Here is a 15835-nt window from a genome sequence, read left to right as displayed (position 1 = left end):
TTTCAGCTGACTTATTTTTTGGACCTCCGCGATTATTCAGACTTTCCTGTGGCTCTGCTACCCATAGCATCAATGTATAATGGCAATAACTGGAATTTCAGATGCTGCACAATGTTTCAGGCATGAATTGCATGCGTGAGCTGTCAACAAAGCTGCGGCCATGTTGACTAAACCGCAACATTGATTGCCAACTCTCAATAAAGCGGTGCCGATTAGGCCTAGCTTCCTAAGCAGCGTGGGTGGTGGAGCAGCTGGTGACAAGCCATCGGGGGAAGCTTGCTGTCAGTATGTTCGCACTCCACAGACCATATCGGCAATGGAGCACGAGATCAGACACACAAGCTAGACTGACGGCTCTAGTAGCGTAGTACATGGATCCACGTGCACATATTCCGCGTGTCCAAAAAGTGTGTAGGTGGCGGCAGCATGGCATTGGTGGACAGCAGTTGGCAAATCAACATGCCAATCTCTCATAATAGCACCAATCATACGGTTGCACCTTCATGGTGGTGTAGAGCATGTGTATGTAATTTATTGATGTTGCTGTTCCTCGTATAGGCACGGCAAGATGCTGACAGGTCATCAAAATCTACAGAAGATCCTTTGCTGGCCCACCGGAGGCACCCCGCTCGTGTTTCTTAGGCATAGACCTGATCACAATTGTTTTTTGCCAGTATCCATGTGCATGCTTATAACAAATAACAGATATAACGAAGGCATTTTTCTGGCTGATGCAGCATTGTGATACAGTCTATGCCGGATATATAGAACTCCCAGGGGATCGCAAAATAGTTATATATATATATATCGACAATTCGAAGTATAAATTATGCCTATCAGAAGCTTCGCGTGTCTTGGCAGTTTCCCAAGATAGTGAAAGGTGAGGAATTTAACAATTTGCTTCTCCAAGGCTGCTTCAAACGCACAAAAGCTGACTCATTTTTTAGAGCGCAGCTCTTCTGTGCCTATTCCTGCATAGAGCGCAGCTGTTCCTGGCGTAACCAAGCAAATGAGCACAGCGGATAAAAGAGCTAATGCAGAGCGCAGTGGGGGATGAAAAGATCGCCGAGAAGGAAGAGTGTGAGGAGGAAAGTGGAGAAGGAGGGCGCAGCGGAAGCATGATATGGAAAGCAAAGAAGGAGGACATGGTGAAAGTGTGAGAAGAAAAGCATAAAGCCGTGCAGGTGTAGTGTCTGTGGCGACGACTGCTACAAAATGGCACTAGAGTAGCGCGCCGTCGTCTCTTCACTGATGACTTCTTTCTTCGGCCACTGCTTTTCACCAGCCAACAACTGTTAAACATTATCCATTGATGCGCAATGCACCTGCATGTATCGGAAGTTTCTTGAATGTTGTTGATAGTTCTGTCCATTTGCTGTTGTCACCAACGCTTTTTGTAATCTGACTGTATGCACGATGCGAATTGTGTAGTGCTTTCTGGAAGCCACATGGGCACCAGCAATTACACTAGAATCTTTGATGTGCCAGCCCCGCAGGGGCGTCTGCGTCAGCAGGCGTTTGGTGTGTTGCGACACCACGTACCCGAGCACACGAGGGTTGGCCCCTCCCGCGTGTAGCCGTGCGCGGCTTAGCCGTGTCTGGGGAAAGGGGGATCCTGGGGGTTGAGCTGATGCTGGGTGTTTGGACCTTTAAGGCCCCTCGGCGGAGGCAACACACCCCTTTGGCCTCTGCTTCACATAGACGGCACCCCCGGACTGACCCACCCGGGGGAAATCGGTAGTTGCCTTTTCCTATCTTTCTCTCTCTTAAACCTTCATCTTTCTCTCTCACTTTCCACCTTTCCTGTCTTCTTCTCACTTCGTTTACTTCCAATTCTCCAGGCAGCGAGGGTTAACCTGGTGTAGTTCATCCAACCTTGGATCTATTATATTGGGTTATAGTAGCTATGTACAGCTGGCGTCTGCGTTTCCTTCGGGTCTCGCAGCGTCCCCTTGTTGGGCTCGATGGTGGGTGGCTGGCATAGCTGCCGAAATGTAATAAGTTATTGATGGCTTTAAGCACCTTTCCCCGACTTCCTGATTGCCCTCTTTCGAAAAGAGGGCGCACCGAAGAAACTTTTCAATTCTCTGCCCAACGCAAGGAATCCTTCCCACGCTACCACGTCGTACATAGTCAGTGCCCTGATAAGACAGTAAGAACCCTTTCACCATTCACCGTTGCGAAAGTTCTCACCGATGTTCTTGGTCCTGGATACAAGATTACTAAAATGGCTAGCGGCGACCTACTGCTTGAAGTACGTGACCAGCTCCAATGTGAAAAGATTTCAAATATTCTGGCTTTTGGTGATGTCGAAGTCACAGTGACGCCACATCGATCTATGAACACATCCAGAGGTGTGGTATCAGACACCGATCTTTTGAACCTGAGTGAAGAAGAACTACTCGAAGGATGGAAGGAACAAGAAGTTGTCAAAGTACAAAGAATAACGATCAAGCGCGACAACAAAGAAATTCCTACAAAACATCTTGTTCTCACGTTTGCTACAAGTGTTCTGCCAGAATCTCTCGATACAGGATACACAAAAACACGAGTAAGACCATACATTCCAAATCCACGTAGATGTTTCAAATGTCAAAGATTTGGCCATGGCTCACAAAGCTGCCGAGGCCGTCTCACTTGCGCAAAATGTGGTCAAGAGCACGCTTCCGACAACTGCACTGGCGCACTCCACTGTGTGAACTGCGACGGTGATCACGCCACATATTCCCGATCGTGTCCGACGTGGAAAAAAGAAAAGGATATTATTACACTGAAAGTTAAAGAGAATATATCGTTTCAAGAAGCGCGGAAACGTGTTTCATTCATTCATACCGCAGGCTATGTTGGTGCGGCGCGTAAGGGGGCAACGCTGCAGCAGACTCCGGCATCAGCCCGGCCCACAAAGAGTGTGGCCGAGGTTGTGCCACCAGCCCCCTCGGCGATAGCAGCCAACGCTGCCTCGCCGTCACAGAAAGAGGGCCCATCGACCTCAGGGTTGGTAGGCACGAAGGTCTCATCTGCTCAGGTGAAGCCTTCACGACAAACGCGCCGCTCACAAGAGCGGACGTCCAGTGCCTCTCAAGAGGCAATGGACACTACTTCAAGCCAGACGGCGCAGCAAGCGCCCAAGGACCGCCGCCAGTCTCAGGATGGCGGCAAGAAAGACAAACTCCGCATTACAGGGCCTGGGAAGGCCCTGTAATCTAAATCAAGTTTCCTCTCCTAACACACAGCACACACACACACTATTAGCTATGGAGACACAAATATTACAATGGAACGTCAGGGGTCTCCTACATAACCTCGATGATGTCAAGGAACTCTTGCGTAAATATAATCCAAAGGTGCTGTGTGTACAAGAGACCCATTTGAAACTTACACAGACAGGATTTCTACCCCAATTTAACATTTTTCGCAAGGACCGTGACGATGCTTTTGCTTCGTCCGGTGGTGTCGCGATTATAGTTGATAAGCGTGTAGCATGCCAGGCCTTGGAACTCCGAACGCCTCTTGAGGCAGTTGCGGTTCGAGCCTTACTGTTAGGTAAACTCATTACAATCTCTTCTGTGTATATACCACCCCATTATCGACTCCAAAGAACAGAATTTCTTAGTCTAATCGATGAGCTGCCTGAGCCCTACGTACTCGTTGGAGATTTCAACGCGCACCATACTCTCTGGGGAGACTCTCGATGCGATGTCAAAGGCCGCTTAATAGAAAATTTCCTTGTTTCTTCAGGTGCATGCATATTAAATAAAAAGGAGCCGACATTCTATAGCACAACACATGGCACGTACTCTGCGATAGATTTAGCTATCTGCTCGGCTACACTTGTACCTTGCCTAGAATGGGAGGTAGTCGAAAACCCATATGGGAGTGATCATTTTCCCATCTGCCTCAAAGCTTTAGAACAAACTGAATTCCTGCCACACACCCCTCAATGGAAAGTTGCATCCGCAGATTGGAAAAAATTTCAGGAAATCACCCAGATGCAGCGAAACACTTTTAAAGATTTTAGTGTGAATGATGCTATTGCTTATTTTACCGCTTTTATAATTGACGCTGCAATAGAGTGCATTCCACAAACGAAGGGGACTGCAAAAAAGAAGCGCGTGCCGTGGTGGAATGAGCAATGCAAGAATGCGCGTAAGGAGCAAAACAAAGCCTGGCGTTTACTACGTCAATCTCCAACGGCAGAAAACCTCATCAACTTTAAGCACGTGAAATCCAAAGGCAGACGAACGCGTCGTATCGCTAAAAGAGAAAGCTGGGAAAAATACGTCACAAGCATAAATTCCTATACACAAGAAGCAAAAGTCTGGAACAGGCTAAGAAAATTAATTACTCGACAAACCTACAACATGCCTTTGGTTGATGATGAAGGCCACAGCCTTCAAGACCAGGCGAACGCTCTGGGAGGACACTTCGAGCGAGTTTCTAGCTCTGCGAACTACTCGCAGTCATTCCAGCAACATAAACAGATTGCTGAAAGTAAGGCACTGAACCGTAAAGCTAGCGGAAGTGAACCGTACAATCATCCATTTAGCATTGCTGAGTTCAAAGCTTCCTTGAACGGCTGCACGAAATCGGCGCCAGGAGCCGACAGAGTCATGTACATAATGATAAAACATCTTCACCCTGACACGCAGATGGCTCTGTTGTCTATTTTCAACACTATCTGGCAAACAGGACACATTCCATTGGCATGGAAAGAGGCGATAGTAGTCCCTGTTTTGAAACAAGGTAAAGATCCGTCCTCTGTGGCAAGCTACCGGCCCATAGCACTCACAAGTTGTCTATGTAAGCTCTTTGAGAAAATGATAAATCGCAGGCTCTTGCACTTCCTTGAATCAAACAAGCTCCTTGACCCATATCAGTGTGGTTTTAGGGAAGGCCGATCGAAGACAGACCACCTCGTTCGCATTGAAGCATATATTCGGGACGCTTTCATACACAAACAGTTCTTTCTTTCTGTATTCTTAGACATGGAAAAGGCTTACGACACCATGTGGCGGTATGGAATTCTACGTGACTTATCAGAGTTGGGCATCCGCGGAAAAATGCTTATTGTAATCGAAAGCTATTTGTCAAATCGCACATTCCGTGTCAGGATTGGTAATGTCCTCTCGAGACCATTTCTACAGGAAACTGGGGTACCGCAGGGTGGCGTGCTTAGCTGCACACTTTTTTATCATAAAAATGAATTCCTTGCGCTCATCAATACCGCGTAGTATATTTTATTCAGTATATGTTGATGACGTTCAGATTGGATTTAAGTCATGTAATCTAGCTATCTGCGAGCGACAAGTACAGCTTTGTTTAAACAAGGTGTCTAAGTGGGCTGATGAAAATGGCTTTACGCTCAATGTCAGCAAGAGTACCTGTCTTCTTTTCACTCAAAAAAGAGGTCTCATAGCAAATCCTGGAGTCGAACTTCAGGGACAGCACATACCTGTGAGCACAGAACACAAATTTTTAGGCGTTATTTTAGACACGAAATTAACCTTTATTTCACACCTGAAGTACCTCAGAAACAAATGCCTAAAAACCATGAACATTCTTAAAATTTTGTCACACACAACGTGGGGTAGCGATAAGAAATGCATCCTGAACCTTTACAAGAGCCTTATTCGAACACGCTTAGATTATGGGGCAATAGTTTATCATTCGGCTAGCCCTAGTGCATTGAAGATGCTGGATCCTGTCCATCACCAAGGTATCCACCTGGCGACCGGTGCCTTCAGGATAAGTCCTGTGGAGAGTCTTTACGTTGAAGCTAATGAGTGGTCGCTTCATCTTCAGAGGTCGTACTTAAGTTTTATGTATTTTCTGAAGGTAAATGCAAACCGTGAGCATCCCTCTTACCCAAGTGTAAACAACATGACATCTGCAACTTTATTTAATAATTGACCGGCAGTTAGAGAAGCCTTCTCACTGCGTGTACGGAAACTCAGTCAAGAAATGGATGTTCCACTTTTTGAAAATCCTCTTATGGCTCCTGTCATGCTATGTCCGCCGTGGCAATGGCAGCTCATTGAGTGTGATACTTCGTTCGTTGAAATAACGAAGAACGCTCCCCAGGTATACATTGAAATGCACTTTCTTGAACTTCAGTCGAAGTACTCTTGCCAGGAATTTTACACAGATGCCTCAAAGTCGCATGCCGGCGTTTCGTATGCAGCCATCGGTCCATCATTTTCAGACTCCAACGTCCTGCACCCAGAAACAAGCATATTCACTGCTGAGGCATATGCTGTACTGACAGCTGTTAAACATATCAAGAAAATGAAATTGCAAAAGGCTATTATATTCACAGACTCCCTTAGTGTCGTAAAATCTCTAATGTCACTCCAGAAACGCAACATTCCTGTACTCAATGAGTTATATTCGCTCCTGTGCACAGCATATACATCTAATCAGCACGTCATAATATGTTGGGTACCTGGGCACAGAGACATTAAGGGCAACATGCTTGCAGATGAAATTGCCACATCCATTGCAACGAAAGCTGGCAGCTGTTCCGTAGGTATCCCTGCCTCAGACTTAAAGCCATTTCTGCGCAAAAAACTTCGAAGGCATTGGCAACACAAGTGGGACACAGAAACCTCGAATAAACTCCATTTGATCGAGCCACAATTACGAAATTTCCCACCGATAACAAAAATACGGCGAATCGAGGTCATTTTCTGCCGCCTTCGGATAGGTCATACGTATGGCACGCACTCTTATCTCTTGACCGGTAGTGAACCTCCCATATGCTGCAGATGTGGCAAGACACTAACCGTCCTCCATGTCTTGCTGGAGTGTAGAGAAATGGAAACTGAAAGGAAAAAACACTTCCCTCTAGCCTACCGACAAAACATTCCTTTTCATCCTGCAATGTTGCTTGGTGCTGACCCATTTTTTCACAGAAAGTCAGTTTTTAACTTTCTGGAAGATGTTAATTCATTGCAAGTTATAGGCCGAAGAGATTCGTAGCACAGCATCTTACCAGACGCTGCTGCTGCGATAGTAGCATTTTGTAGAGCACGTGCCTACAGGCCCTTGCACCTAAGGGCATCTTGAGGCAATAGTGCTATTGGCATTTACATATTTTATTCCATCCCTCCATGAGAACATATCTTTTAAATTCATAGTACATCTAAAAAGTCACTGTGACAATTTTAATAGATATATGTTAATTTTACTATTGTTTTAAGGCCCCTATACAGCCAGGTTCCATTGTTATAGCCAACCACGACGCCATTGATCATTACTTGCATCACTGACTCCATTAAAACATTGCTTGGCGCTCTTTGGCCATGAGTGGCCCTTGCGCCATAAAACCCCACATATAATCATCATTGATGTGCCATGTATAAAAGCCCACGTGCTTGATGCGCAGATGAAATTTTCGACGATGGCTGACTCTGCTACATGTCTCTCTTAAATTCCTTGCCTTGATATGTCGTGAAATGAAAACACGTATAGAGGTGCGTTCAAATTTTCCATTAGTGAGTATCGTAACCGTCAGTGAATTCTTTTTTCAGACAAATGTTGCATATTGCTCACGCATGGAGTTGTCACAACACTAACACCAAAAGCCTGCGTCACCTGGACACGAGACTGTGTTGCGCTGCACATGCGTCGAAGTGCTTGTTGGGTGTTCTTATTCAAGATATGGTAGAAATGGACGCACTGCAGAAGCAAACTAGCCTGTACGGATATGCGCCATGCTGCCATCAGGGCACTTGTACGGCGAATTGCACGTGAATTTGCCCAGCCAATCGTCATACGTGGGCAACGAGCCAGGCGGGCTGTTGTGCCAGGTTTTGGAAATGACTTCCTGTTGGAACCAGTCGTCCTCGCTTTTCGACTGCCCTAAAATGTCCATGCATCTCTTCATCTGTGCTGCTCAGCATTCCGATGCATTGTGGCCGATGTGTCTCCTAGTTATTGGCCCTTTCCCTTTGGCCCCTACGTGGGTGATTTCCAATACTACACACATGGTCTTTGTTTTGAAAGTATGGCTTTCCACTTGCAGAACATCCCAGTACATTCCCACCCACGTGTAACTGTGTAAGCATGAATCAGATGTGTTCAGCACGGTACCTCAAATTGCACATTGATGAGTATTGCGGCCGCTGCCACATTGAAAAGGGGGGGTGAGGGTCACAAACTTTGAGTGTGGCATCCACAGGTTGTGTTAAATTCAAACTGTAATGTAAACATTCGTCCAAGTGGAGGTTGGGGCCGGATTCATTTTGGCAGCTCGCAGAATCCTAAAATGCTGTTAATGAAAAGCCTTTGTCTACAAGAAGACAAACGTGGGGGCGCAGAATCTAGTTCAGCATCACATGCCCAGAGCCACTCAGATTAAAGATTGGATATCATCCACGCTTTCTTGTGTAATGCGTACTGAACCGGCAAACCCTTTGCATTCTTGAAGCAGAGTGGTGATCTGCTCTTGCCGACAGCTAATGGCTACAGTTCACACAAGTCATCCATATTTGCAGCAAGCAAAAGTGAGAGCACCCTGCTCATTTTACAGCAGAGCTGTATATGTCTACCCTCCCATAGATTTTTTAATGTCCGTCCCTCAAAGTTCCTGCACCCTCTATGAGGAGGCAAAGCAAACCAGTAAGGCATGTGGTGACACCAGGCATAGCAAGAGGAAAGCTAAGAGACTACCCAATACCATAGAGTTTCATACAATAATTACCAGAGGGAACTCTGGTGCTAGTGTCTATGAGAGCTGCTATCGGGACGGTTTAGCCAGCATGGGAATTAGGGCAAGTACATGGATTTGGCTGAACTTTGTGCTTCTGGCTTCAAACGGCTTTGTGTCTTTGTAAACTTGCCATTTTCAACAAAGTACTGTGTAATAAATAATTAAATAGACATTAAAACTGTCCGACGGGAGGATTCGAACACAGGATCTCTAGTACAGGAGCCCGATATGGAAACCATTACTCAACGGACGCATGTAGTGCCGTACCAACTATTTCTAGAGTGGGGCAAACCGCAGATGGTCTGACCCATAGAGTTTCTAAATAAATACCCTAGAGGGAAATGTGGCGCTAATGTCTACGGGAGTTCTCATGAATGTTGCCTCAACCTACATGGGAATGATGGGAAGTACAGGCTTCGGATTGACTTCGATCTTTAGACTAGTGGCGTTTGCTTACGGTGCAGTAAACAAAGCTGTACTCAAGTATTATCGCGTAAAATCTCATTTTATTTCTGCAGTATGTTATATAACGTATAACACGCTACATAAGCTTTGTATGACTTTGAGATAGAAGCATGGTTTACTATGGTTTGTCACTAGGACACACCAGGGTATGCATGCTTGTGTGATTTTGTTCCTGATTTAATGCCAAAGAATAATTATTTATTTATTTTTGCAACAGCAATAATAACCATGCATGTACTTATATAGAAATACTCCTCAAGTATTTATGGAAATAAAAATGTTGTATTGTGAGAAAGTGCTGCACCCTTGAGCAGAATGCTATAAGTGTCGTCTGCTACAATGCCTGCTCGCTGCAAACGCGAGACTTTTTTCGCAGATGACAGGCACTTGCAAACTCTCTCGCTCTTTCGAAAAGTGCGTCGGCTGTCACGATTGCTGAACGGCTTCAAGTATTTTTTAAGCACATCTGCTGCAGTGCTAGCTAGGACGCTAGTGGCCTCCTACGAGTATGCTTCATCATATTTTATATTGACATACCGCTTCCGAAGCGTTATGGCATGGCTTTGCACTTACCCATTTTGCGACTACAGCCAGGAAGCCGCAACCTTTCCTACCACAAGTAAGTTTGTGTTCTCAAAGTCCTAAAACACGCACTTCAATGAGCATATAAACGAGCAATGCATAATGAAGCCCTCAATAAAATTTGATTGTCAAGCCACTAGAAGTACAACTGTACGTCTTGTATCAGTAGTGCCTTCTTTTTCCTATTCTGAAGTTTCATAAAGCATGATCTTAAAAATGTTCTTTCAACGTTTACGATGGCGTCGCTTTCTCGTCAGGGCTTCGACGCCACACCGCAACACAAACATTGTCCAAGTCGCTGGCCCAGCGCGCTACTGCCACTTTGAGCTTTGCGTTGCACTGTCCCACTGCAGGTTATAGCAATTGCACTTGGAGCGAAACCAAAACTGCCGAAAAAGTACTTGTAGACTTCCAGATTTCCCTCTAGGTATACTAATATGAAACTCTATGGGTCTGACCCCCCCCCTCTCTCTATATGTGTGTGTGTGTGTGTGTGTGTGTGTTTGGTTTATTCTGACAAAGGCTGCGCCGCGGCCGAAACATTAAATGATTAAACATGCCATTTTCATAATTGTGCCCCTTCGTTTCTTCAACTACCTATGCACCGGACCTACAGAACTTTTCCTTGATTTTATATATATATATATATATTGCAAATTACTCTTACAATAATTGAAATAACCTGGAAAGGCTTCTGCCAGTTATATCTATATTTAATAGACAGGGACCTATTTATCTATCGCACATGGTGAACCATGGGGGCCCGAAAAATGATCTCAATTTGCATTTATCTCTTCCAACTATATAAAATCTCAAGATGATACAGGGACAAAGGGCAGTTAGTGCCCCACAGTGGTCCCGGATCCCGCCCAGTAGCAGCAGTACCGCTCACATAAAAAATGCACATTTGCCACAAAGAATTTGAATAATTGAACAAAGAATTGTACTTGCTGTTTAAGCCTACAGCATAAATGTATCGCTAGTTTAGGTAATAGTATTGTAAATACTATTAATGACATAACGACGTACAATCAACATAACTTACTTGCAATATTCACATAAAAAAATTGAATCGACATCCCGACCCTGCGACAGATGTCCAGCGAATCTGTTGAGAGCCAATTGCTACCAAATGCTGAGGGGGCTATTCAATGCTTTATCGCTTTATAACGCTCCCTCCCCCCCCCCCCCCCCACTCAATTTCTGCTAGATCTGACATCTGTTGAGTTCACAGTTCTTCCAGGGCAGCAGGATAAATTGTTTGTTCGCAAGACACATTCATAAAGCTCCGGATAGTTTACATGCATAATTTACTACAAATGCCATAATCAGACCCCTGTCTTTAAAGTCTACCTACATATTGCCCATAATGCACCCTTTATTTTCGCCCAATATGAACAAAATGTCTGGTTTAGTTCACCGAGGACATCGCTGAATATAAGACGGAACGTGTTATGGCTCCAGAAAATAAGGAAAGAAAAACGATGGCTCATTAATTTATTGCAACTCCTCTAAATGGACCAGGAGCAGCTTGCATGAACATTTAATAATGAAAAGAATAACGAATTTAAGAATGCGTTTTTAAATGTTCCATAGACAACACCTAGTCCACACAAGAACGCATTCTTAAATCCGTTATTATTTTCGTTATTGAATGTTCGTGCAAGCTGCCCCAGGAACGTAAAAGTTTTCTCACATTCGCAGTTACCATGTCCCCCTCCCCTTTCCACAAAATATAAACCTGTTGTAAATTACAGCTAGGTCGGGACCTTGGGAAGCATAGCTGGTAGCGGCTGTATCACGCGCTCTAACACTTGCATAAGAAATTTTTTTACAAAGGCCGTGTTTGATCCAACTACATTTAACTTCGCACAGAGGGTTTCCATAGTGTACCACCAATTTTCACTAAATTTGGTCTTGGCAGCTTTTATAGTTCTGCCAGGGCAGCGGGCTCAATTCTTGCCCGCTCGCTAGACACGCTAAAAGGCTCTGGAGTGCTTGCATACGTAATTTATTGCGAAAGCCCCAATTACCCATCTGTTTTGAACTTCACCTCCACATATTAACTTGTCCTTACAGTCACCAAACATAACAAAGTTGCCTCCTTTAGTTCAGTGAGGACACCAGGCTGAACTAATATATCACGCATGAAAAAGTAAGAAAGAGATGAGGGTTCAGTAATTATTCGTAATGCGTCTAAATAAGCACTTACAATGCTGCCTATTCCTTCAATGTATAACATATCTGAAACACAGAGTTCTATTGGTACATTGGGAAACCTAGCTAATAGCAGTAGCACGATACTTTCGAAAACTTGCTTACAATTTTTTTTAACGCTGTATTTGATCAACACATATTTACCATTGCATATAAACTTGACGTATTTTTCCCCTTATGTTCACAAAATTTGGCCTCGGTTGTTGTAATTATGCCAGTGCAGCCGTCAAAGTCTTACAGCCTTTGTAAAACAGACTAATAATGCTATGGACCACTTGCATATGTATTCCACTGGAAAATGCGCATTTAGCCCACCCATTTGGAACATTGCCTACACCTTATTCATACCATGCCCCTAATTTTCCCTAGATATAAACAAGATGCATTGTTTAGCTTGCCAAGGACCCTGGAGAAACAAACTATGAATCTCGTAATATCCCCTTCAGTCATGGTGTACACGTTTGTGAACGCCACTTATTATTGCCATTATTGTGCAGTGGTTGCAAGGAATAGACAATGAGGTTTGGGTAAATTTAACATTCTGCTTTCTTAAAGTGCACCCATTTCACTTCTGAGTGAAAATGCATCGCTTCACACAACCGCTTTTATGAAGGCACTACCGTCTTTGATAGGACGTTTGAAGTGAGGCGTTTCCATAGTAATCGCAATAGATTCTTCCCTTGTTGTAATGCTTGTGCCCAATAATTAACATGTGCATGTAATTTGAGCAGGTGATTCAATATATTTAATGAAGAAACAAAGCATGACTGTCTGTAAAATAAATGAATATTTAGTTACTATGTAATTATGATGGCTCACTATAGAATGCATAGACTCATTCTCCCACCTTGACTTGCTCTTTATGTGGAGTCTCCATCACCTTGGGATAAGTTATGTAAATTTGACACATTTATCGACAGTCTATCATAATTCATGACGTAATGTATTTCAGAAAAATACATGAAAAAATGAGGGTTTAGTAATTATCTGTGGTACTTTCATTTAAAGCAGGAAAGTGAAAGTTTCACAACTCGTTACGCTTAAAATTTTCCTACTTTCGTGGAATTTCATGCCTGTATCTCGTGTGTTGTTTTAGGAGTCTAGGAAACATATTAGCGTCAGTATGACACCCTGGAACGCTTCAATGAGTAGCTTTCTAAAAAGCAGTAATGAACCTACACAGAATAAACATATATCGCTCGTCACTCAGAACATTGTTTTGTACGTCGAATAAATATAAACACTGTGCCTCGCATATTTTACTGAGTATACCAAGGGAAAAAAACCAAATGCCGTGTATAATGCATGATTTGCATAATTTGATTTGGATAATGCATGAAAATTTGGATAAAGCGACCAGTGAGTTACTGTTTTCAGAATACATAAGCAACTTGCACAGTGCAAATTTTCTGTACACATCACCAAAAAGTGGCCCTCATTTTTTTCAAATACGAAATATCTGCTGTATTTGCTCCTGTCGGGAAACAATAGTGTAGCTCTTATTTAAAAACAGCCTGAAAATGAAATCGTCAGTTGGAAGTGACTCATGTATTTAGAAAAAATTCAAGTCAGTATTCTATTGCTATTTAAGTGGCTCTGCAAGTTCGACCAAGGCCATTTTCATGAGCTTATGTATGATAAGTTGTGATTACACAATGAAATTCAACAGTTATACCTGTTAGAGGATTGATTAAATTTCTGATGGTGATAAGATACTGAGACTGCAACACTGCAATAGAAAGAGATTAAATAGTTCCAGCATTTGATAATCCAACAATTTCATGCCGTAAGGCACACCAATCGTTGGGCGCGGCTAATTATAATACTTTATCTGGATTTTGCCCTCACCCGCAGATTAAATGTAACAAGCTGATAGTGTTTTAGAATACGGATATAGTGGTCCCAAAAAACTGGGCATGATGCAAGTCACGCAAGCTGACAGTTTGTTAGGGCGGGAACTGCCCAGCGCCAAGCGTTATCCGCAACGCGAGCATGTATGGGGAATCCTGCGCATCGTCCGCTACAGGGTGTTCCGGAAGGCACAAAAGACAACGTTGTTGTCCAAGCAGGGATATGCATATTAAAGAAAAGCATTCCTTATGTAGTTGCTCTACTAAGAAAGAAAATTTAGCTTTAGCTGTAGTGGCAATGGACTTTCCAGCATGTAGCCGAAAGTGCCTGTGCCCGCTTTCAAAGGTGGGGTGGGGGGTCAAACTACATACTTTGCCCCCAACTTTTGACAGCGGGGGGGAGGGGGGGGGCAGCGACAAGTGACATAGAATGCCATTATGAATTTCTCACGGGCAAGTCAGTGTGTTGAGACCCTTGGTGCATTTCAATTTCGCGACATTGACAGGCTGAACCACTGCAATTAGAAGTTGTGTGTGTTTGCACAGAATCTGTCTGCAGTTGTGAGTATGCAAATCAGTGTATATCATAGCAACCACAAAGCCATTGTGACCATCGTTATTAAGTGACAATGAGTGATGCAATAAAGTCTTTACTACAAGTTTTTTGCCATGACATTTACAGCTCCGCTGGTCATCCACTTTCACAGTTCAAAATGGCCTTGAATTTTTTTCCTCCATGGCATGTACTGCCCATCAGGTTCAATTTCTTCTCTGACAGAATCTGCATAAAGAGTGCCATTTCAAATTTGTCACCATTAAATATTCTTGATGACGCGAGAAGTGATCGGGTCCCATTTAGGAGAAGCATGCTTGCAGGGGCGCAGTGTGGCATGGCATTCAATATATCTAATGTGGTGGTGAAGGAGGAGGAAAGAACTTTATTGGGTCCTGAGGAACCCCTTCCCACCCACTCTTGGTTTAGTGGTCGGCAGGGGTCGCGGGCCGCACCCACGTTGGGACGGGAAGCCCGTGAGCCTCCGCCCTTTCGTGAGCCCTCTGGACGGCCCGGAGCTGGGTCTGGTGGTCGTCGCTTCGCAGGGCGTCCATCCAGTCTTCTTCTTTGCTGAACACGGTGCCGCTTAACGCGGAGCATTGCCAAAGCATGTGCGATAGCGAGCAGTACGATTCGCCGCAATCCAGACATTGCGGCTCTACGTCCGATGAATAAAGGCTCATTCTGCCTCTCGAGGGGAACGACCTTGTTTGCAACATTCTGAATATAGATGACTGTGGTCTAGTAAGTTTAGCGTGGGGAAGCGGGAAGGTCCTCCTCGACAGCTGATAATGCGTGGTTATTTCGTTGAAGGTGAGCAGCGGGTCTCGGTGCTCCCCTCCCTCCCCGCCACTTCGCTCGCCACGATCGCCGCGGTGCGTGAGTCCTCGCGCGCGTCCGTGTGCCAGCTCGTTGGCGTTGGGAAAGTCGGGGTGCACGTCGGCCCCCATGTGGGCTGGGAACCATTTGAGGATGTGATGACCCGCGGCTCCCGCACTGCCGAGGATGGCCGCCGCTTTCCGCGATATCGAGCCCGAGGCGAATGCTCTGGCCGCCGATCGCGAATCTGTGTATACGTAAGGGCGTTCGGGGTCCCTCATTGCCATGGCTATTGCCACCTGCTCGGCCAAGGGAGTTTGATCTACATGTAGTACCTTGCTATTCTTTTCCATGGGATTCTCAAGGGGGTTTTACAACTGTTTGATATAGACAATAATTTTATATATCTGAGTTTGATATATTCGGGATCAACTGTAGTGAGGTTTGACTACGTATATATGTACGTGTGTGTGTGTGTGTTGTGTCATTCACTGCACCATCATTATGCCAAATTACTCTGCACAGACACCAGGGCCTCCGGACCTGTTTGCTAGAATGCATTTATCTCTGAGTAAATATGCCAAGCCGACTTGATCTATTCCTGGGCAAGCCTAATCGGGTCCCTACATTCCTTAATGA

At 44.6% G+C, this 15835-nt stretch overlaps 1 protein-coding gene across 9 annotated transcripts in view; it reads left to right on the top strand.

Annotated features, from left to right (window-relative positions):
- The window catches only part of Herc4 (HECT and RLD domain containing E3 ubiquitin ligase 4), a 283732-nt gene that overhangs the window by 242409 nt on the left and 25488 nt on the right, over positions 1 to 15835 (top strand). The gene's annotated exons all lie outside the window — the stretch shown is intronic.

This window comes from Dermacentor variabilis, chromosome 1, assembly GCF_050947875.1.
Source record: "Dermacentor variabilis isolate Ectoservices chromosome 1, ASM5094787v1, whole genome shotgun sequence".
In the NCBI taxonomy this organism is placed as follows: Eukaryota; Metazoa; Arthropoda; class Arachnida; order Ixodida; family Ixodidae; genus Dermacentor; species Dermacentor variabilis.
The sequence above is the reverse complement of the archived record's forward strand: the minus strand, read 5'-3'. Positions and strand labels throughout refer to the sequence as shown.